This window comes from Thamnophis elegans, chromosome Z, assembly GCF_009769535.1.
Source record: "Thamnophis elegans isolate rThaEle1 chromosome Z, rThaEle1.pri, whole genome shotgun sequence".
Lineage (NCBI taxonomy): Eukaryota > Metazoa > Chordata > Lepidosauria > Squamata > Colubridae > Thamnophis > Thamnophis elegans.
Window position 1 is genome coordinate 53064651 of NC_045558.1, and position 6000 is coordinate 53070650.

The 6000-nt window shown below is 36.6% G+C and overlaps 1 long non-coding RNA gene across 1 annotated transcript in view; it reads left to right on the plus strand.

Annotated features, from left to right (window-relative positions):
* Positions 1-3576, plus strand: part of LOC116522277 — a 154182-nt gene extending 150606 nt beyond the window's left edge. Inside the window, exon 4 of the long non-coding RNA XR_004256959.1 lies at positions 3425-3576. This is a non-coding gene — a long non-coding RNA (uncharacterized LOC116522277). The remainder of the gene's footprint in view (positions 1-3424) is intronic.
* The last annotated feature ends 2424 nt before the right edge of the window (positions 3577-6000 follow it).

A 6000-nucleotide genomic window follows, 5' to 3' on the forward strand; every position in this document is an offset into this window, starting at 1 on the left:
TATAGCTAAGCCATTTTCTCAAAGTTTAGTTCTTTAACAGCACTGATCCAGCAGTGCACAAATCAGGATAAGGTTTCCAGGACAAGCAAAAATCTCTAATTCTTTCTGGCCAGCTAGTAGTCAGCAGATTAAACAGTCAACCAATCAACCCTCCCCCACCCCATTTCAAGGAATTAAACAAAAAAAGTCCAGTTTCTGTTGGTACAACAGAAAAGGAAAATAAATAATGTGGTGCAAAGAGTAATCAGGGTGTTGTGCATGCAAATTGGAGGAAGTATTTCATGAGGAGAATGATATTGAGCAGAGTTGGAATCTCAGCCATTCAGAATGGCTCATATTTTCAAGCGTATAGGCAATAGCATTGCACAACTAATTTCCATGGCCTAGTAAAGACACACTATGGGGCTGGATGATTGCCCCATGAGATGGGAGGGAGCATAGTAAAGCAGTGGTCTGGATAGGGCTGTACTTTTAAGGACAGACACTCCATATTCTCTTGTGCTGTTAAATTAAAACATCCTATCAGAAGTTCATAATGTCTCCCATGACTTGGACAAATCTGCATTCTTTAAACTGTTCAGTTTTGCAACCATGTATCCTTTAATCAAATCTATTCTACTGAGTTGTTTGGGGTTTTTTTTAAGAATAAATTCTGATTAAATTGACATTTTGAATAATTGTTTATAAAAACACATCAGTAAACACATGTTATTCATAGGATGCATTATTAAATAATACTGTGTCTTAAAATATGTACATATTAGAAATGTTTTTAGAACCTAGAAATGTGTCATAAAAATCAGCCAAAGTGTGACATTTGGGTGACAATCAGTCTGATTCTCTCATTGGGTAGAATGCATAAACTAAATCAGTTCATACTGTTGGGCGTATACTCCTAGTGTTGGGTAGGCAATATATATCTATCTACAATAACAAATGGTCATGTTGGCTTTAAATGAGTGGATGTACAACAGCTGTAATAACTTTACAATAAGAAGGAGTCAAGAGAGCTCACTCTCTCTCTCTGCTTGTCCTATGCTTGATGACTTGATGACTGGAACTGTGAACTGCAACTGTACGCTATTGTTTGTTCTTGATTGTGTTGGGACTACTATCTACTATCTACTATCACTGCTTGTGAAGCAATTATCAGTAGTAAAGCTACTTGTTTTTACTAGCAGTGTCTGAAACTCTATTTGTGTGTTTCTACTAGCAACATTCTTTCTCTATAGCTGTACATTCCGCTGCGCTACTTTCTGTCTCCCAATGGAGATACCCCTAAACATCATACCAAACTCTTAGCCATCTATTACCATCATAATTTTTACAATGCACTGTTTATTTTGGTTCCAATTAGTAATGCCATCTAGAAAACTTTATTTCTTTAACGTATTGGCAATTCTTTTCTAAGACCTAAGTAAGAATAGCTTATCTATTTTCTTTGATTTATGATTGCAATCTAAGAAATAGATTAAATAGAATAGCCATGATCAGCTCTGTAAGCTATTATATAGGCTATTCCTCTGAAGATCTACATAGAATTAGGTTCTGTGAGGTTGAGTGAACTGGACTTTCAGAAATAATGCTAGTACTGATTCCTGGAGTATCAATGCCCATACAATCATAATTGGAAGATTGTCAAAACAGAGGAGGATCTAAAGTGGAATGTGTCACAGCTCATTTGCTTTGGTCTATTGCTACAACAGTTGTAATAAAGAACTATCTCAGGAAAGTAAGATGACTGAATCCAATTGTGCCGCACAAAATTTCTTGCACTGTATAATTTATACACAGTGCAAATATAAGCATTTGATAGGTGTGCAAAGAGCATTCATATGATTTCTTAAATTAATAGAAATGATCTTAAGGCCATTTTTTGGCCAAGTTACCCAATAGTATAAGATTCAGTTCCAACAGTGGAAGGTCTACTTCTATCCCTCTAGAGTGAAACTAAGAACAAAGCCACAGGATTTATTCTATGGCCTTTTAAGGCCAAACCTCATTGACTAAATTGTAACAGGGTCAATCAAGTTCTTAGATGCTGCGCTTTAACTGAAATGAGTATGAATGAATCTTACATATATTCAAAGCTTTCCTCCAATTACTCCTGTGTTTTAAATCTGGAAGCATGGTTTTACTGCTTTGACTATGGATGACTTTGGGGACACAGTCGCTAATGATTTAATTAATGATTTATATTAAAAGAAAGGTGATCTTGCATGATTAAAAACCCAACTTCTCTTCCCCCTCTCTAAATTTATTTCTTTCAAGTGACCCTTTATTAAAAACCTGCATATTTTGCTGTGAAAATAAACTAAATACTGCCCTCTATCAGAAACTGAGTAAAACTATTCTGAAGAACATTTTATCTTTTAGTGATTTTTCACAGATTTCATTGCTTCAGTTTTTCTATCTGTAATCCTGCTGTTATATCCCCTCATCATTTACTTCTTACACTGACCTCAATAGGCTAGCCCCAGACTTAACCTAATGGATGATCATAAAAATCTGTTAATTTAATTAAGATATATGTCATTGGTTTCAGGGAAAAGTCAAGCATTTCAGTGAATTCACTTCAACGTGAACTCGATAAGTGTACTGGTATAGGAAGTACAAAATAATTATAATTATATAAAAACATATCCCTTTCCCTCCCCCAATAAGACTTATCTTGTTATGATTGTGAATTTGAATGCTCTGAGGAGGATGAGAGCTATTCCAGAGTAGGTCTCATTAGAAGATCCTAGTAAAGATTGTCTCTCCTATTAAAATGTATAGTGAACTGTAACAAGTGTCAATAAGTACAAAAATGTCTGGATAGTAGATATAGCAATAACAGAGGACAGCAGAAGAGAAAGAAAGAAGAGAAAATCAATCCAAAACCTGCTAATAGCAAAAGAAAGCAAAAATAGTACCAATAGTAGCAGGTGCCTTTGGTTTAATCCCAAAATAACAAGAGCACTACTTGAACAACATTAGTATTGACAAAATCACTATCAATCAATTGCAAAATAGAGTTTTTCTTGGAACAGTTTACATCCTGGGATGATACTTTTAACACCATCAAACAAGAGCCACATCTGCCTATCTCAGATTCTTGGAAGGACTCAATAGGTGGACAAAATCATCGAATCCAATCTAAACAGCTGATTGAATGCAACCAACCATAATCCACTAAGAATGTTGGTTAACTGTGATTCAGTCAATCAAGAGACCATTTTGAGCACACTTATCATTCCATCTCTTAATAATGCAACAAGTCCATTTAAAGATCAATGCAGAAGGACACATGCCTAAAAAACAGACTTTATCAAGGAAATAGTATGGTCTGCAAATTTCAACCAATGAAAGAGATTAGAATTGCAAGGGAGAAGCACGTTTTTGCATGTGGATGCTTTCATATTTAATTATTTTCAATCCCCAGCTGGAAATGTTCTGCCTAAATCTTGGCAAGTGACTTGACAATTCAGAATTCGATGGGAAAAGACTGTGAGTCTGGATTGGGCATTTTCCCCTGCTTCCTGCTTTTTTGTCCTGAATATTGTGAAATGTATACTGTAAGTAATTTTTGAAAAAATAAATGTAGCCTAGGATGGCAAGCAGAAAATTACCAATTATTGTGTGAATTTTTCATGTGGATATTCCTGGTGGATTCTAAACCCATATTCTTATCCCAAGTAGTGTTTTTTCCTCTTTTGACCCAGCTAATGTTCTTTCAGCAATTCCAGGAACCATTCACTTTCCTTTCATTAATGCTATTTCTATTGCAGATCACTAACTATTCCTCAGCTATAACTCACATTGAACATCATTATTAGAGTGGTTCATCTGTATATAATGAATTCTTCTTAATTCTTATTTCTTCTTCCTCCAGTTAAAGGACATAGATTCATGACTGCTTATTCTCTCACCTCTCTTTCAGTATCAGTTTTCTCCAATCTCGGACTTTTGATGCATGGCTAAACTGAGGAGCTGGGACTGCATGATAAACTAAGCAACAGAAATTGTTTTTTTTAAAAGATTTTAAAATCTTTTTTAATCATCTTAGGAAGATTAAGTAATTAGTGCTGAATGAAACATTCTACTGCATAAAATAAAATAAAAAACAGTCCAGCTAATAGAGCTTAAGAGCCCATTTGGTGTAGTGCATAAAGCACAAAGCTGGAAACTGAATAACTATGAGTTCTAATCTCACTTAGGCACAAAGTCAGTGAGTGACCTTGCAATCACTCCTCTCTCTCAACCCTAGGAAGGAGGCAGTGACAAACATTGGAGGACAGATAGTTGCAAGGAGTCAACACTGACTTGAAAGTCATCAATATAGTAAGTCAATAGCCCAGCTGTGTATCATGTGGGCATGTGAGATGAAAGCTAATCTATGTTATAATGCTTCCAAGCAAATGCTAATACAGGCAGTTCTTAGCTTACACTCATATTGGGACCAGGTTTTTATTGCTAACAAGGTTATTGTTAAGTGAGTCGTGTCCAATGTTCTGACATTTTGCCATAGTTGTTAAGCAAATCACTACAGTTGTTCAGGAATCCTGCAGTCATTAAATGAATCCCGCTGCCCCCATTGACTTTTCTTGTTGAAGCCATCTGGGAAGGGAGCAAATGAAAATCACATGACCCTGGAATATTGCAACCATCATAAACACATGCCAGTTGCTAAGTGCTTGAATTGATGTTGGGATACTGCAATTGTCGTAAGTGTGAAGATAATTCTTAGTGATTTTTTTCAGTGTGTTAATTTTGAACGGTGGCTAAACGAATGATTGCAAGGCAAGGACTACCTGTCTTTAGCTCATTCTGGAATACACTAGATGCAAAACACCTAAACCATAGATCTGCCACAGGCGAGGCCTCTGCAGATTTTAGAGTAACAACTATCGAGGAAATCAGTAGTCATATTGAAGGTAAGGGCAGATGTAGTAATAGGATGTGGAAAGGGAATGGGCAGATTCCTTACCTGAGAATTAAATCAGACAGAGAGAAGGGTGGAAATGGGCTTATTTGTGATAAGAGCCAATTTAGTGAAGTAATGAGGTGCCAGAATAAAAATTAGGAGACTGAGAGTTAAACATGGAAGCAGCTAGGTGATTTTGGGACAGTGACCGTGTCTTAGCCCAACCCACCTTGAAGAGGTGGTGTGAGGAAATAGAAGGGGGGAGCATTGTGCTTTCTTGAGTTGAAAATAAAAGCAGGCTATAATTTAACAACTTAATAAAACTTAAACTAGAAGATACTATTATAAACCTCTCACATTTACATTTCCAAACTAGGAAATATACCTATCATATCTTTAAAAATAACAAGAAAGGAATATCCAGCATCATAAAGATAACTGTTTATGTTGGTGAAGTCAAGAGCATTTTATAAAAGTCAGTTAAGGTTTATGAGCACAATAAAATCAACAACAATGTAGCCATTGAGACTTTAAGGTTGGCTCAGTATTGTGCTTAACAATCACATATGGGAGGTCAGAATTCAGATTTATCTCGGTGAGGCAATTCATATCTGAGAAAAAAAACTACCCTTGAATGAACAACAATGCAGTTTAGCCATTTTACTTATAGAAAAATGGATATCTCCAAAAATCATTTTGCATACCTGTTTCCCCAAAAATAAGACAGGGTCTTATTTTCTTTTGACCCACAAAATATGGCCTTGGTAATATTATAGGGGGAGAGCTTATTATTTTGGGGGGCAAGCAAGAAGTGAGGCATGCCTTTTACCTTTCCAGCTCCATCGCATTCCTCGCCATTGTGTCCAGGGAAGCCGCTGGTAAAAAAAAAAACCCCTTCTCTCGAGTTCTATCAAATTTCTTGAACTCGCGAGAAGGTTTTTTTTTTTACCAGGGGCTTCTCTGGACACAATGGCGAGGACTGTGATGGACCTGGAAAGGTAAGAGGTGTGCCTTGCGACCCAACACCACCCACCTCACCCCAATGGTAAAGGCAGCCTGCCTGATTCCATTCCCCACCATCCCTTTAGTGAGGG